This window comes from Perkinsus marinus (assembly GCF_000006405.1).
Source record: "Perkinsus marinus ATCC 50983 genomic scaffold scf_1104296958686, whole genome shotgun sequence".
Classification (NCBI taxonomy): domain Eukaryota; phylum Perkinsozoa; order Perkinsida; family Perkinsidae; genus Perkinsus; species Perkinsus marinus.
In genome coordinates, this window is record NW_003206671.1 from 244,305 (window position 1) to 245,848 (window position 1,544).

A 1,544-nucleotide genomic window follows, 5' to 3' on the forward strand; every position below is an offset into this window, starting at 1 on the left:
GTAGAGGTGTTGAGAAACCGACAAGAATTTCCCGAAATTTCCATATCTTCTGCAACACATGTAGTTAATCATGTACATGTTTTCCCACACCAACACTGATAATGCCAGGCCTTTCGCCACTCACCCTGCAGCAGCCAACTTGCCTCTGTTAACAGCACATCGCCTTCTCTTCACATCGTCGCTAATAAGATGCTCGAGACGAGACTAATTATAGATCGGCAGAAATGTGTACAAGAAATTTTTCAGATCTTACCTTGCACAGTATAAGCTGTTCCTTCGCGCCACACTTGCACTTGCTATCCAGAAGCCTATCAACCAAAGTTGTCAGTGTCGAGAAGCCCGAGTGGATGCTGCTCACTTCTTGAGAGTCTACAAATAGAAATACTAGGCCAGCCTCACGGCGTTAGTTATACAGCTATACGCAACGAAGACGGATAACCAGCGCGATCCGGAATGTATCTGTGTACTACCTCCTACAGTAGACACCTCCGCTCTTAGCATCAAGTTCCCCTTGTTCAGCGCTCCATTCCAGCAGAATGCGCCAGAACTCCTAACAAGGCGAAGAGTTATTGGCGTTTCCTGGCTGATCGAGCCCGAGCGAAGCTATAATTGGCAGAAACCACGGATTGAAGATAAGACTGTGCTCGAAAAAAAACCTCCCTACAAAAGCTGGTGATGGTTATGCCTTGGCGTAGCATTGCTACGGTTAACCGCCGGTACCTGAGAGCATAGCCTGCGGGGACCTCGCATAATTGTTGTTACCCGCAGCCAACCGTTACGGCCTGTTGATCGTTGAGCCATGTATGCGGACAGTCAAACTAGAACAATCCTCCGTGAGGACCCGCGTCTTCACGTGAGCTTCAGATCAATGAAAATTCAGTCCCTGACCTGTATGCTCATCTATTATTAGTATAACTGACCTCATTATTCTGCCTATCCGGGGTTGCGTGAATTTAAATAGTAATCGATTACTATGGCGCACGCGAGAACATAAATCGGACATGCGAAGTAAGGCAAAGGTGTTACGGGAACCCCAGATACTAGTGCGGGACCGTAAGTCAAAGCCAGAGTCCAAGGTGAATCTTTCGACGGTTTCACTGGAGACGAAACCATTAATGAAGTACATATGGTATGATGATGATAAGTGCTGCTCGTCTCAACGGCCTGACGGACATAGGCCTTGCGTCAGAAACTGGTGTGATTGCCAATAGCTCAAATAAGCTATCACTCGCGAGGAACTGCACGTGGCTTACAACTGCGACGCATCATCTACGCAAAGTCCAGACTATTTTCAAGCTCTCGAGAGTGCAAATGCAGCTCCTGGTCCGCCCCGTGGTGAGTTGCCATTGTCTGACACTTGAGACTTCAGAATGCGATCTCTTACCTGAGAACACTGAGGATATTCCGTTGCCAAAGCGCTTTGACATCGACCACTCGGAGACGTGCTCAATCCAGTTCGCGTTTGGTGGCGCAGGGTGGACAGAAGATCCAGTGATCACAGTTGATGCTAACAATGCGTTCTTGAGTCAAGGTGTCCTGACGCT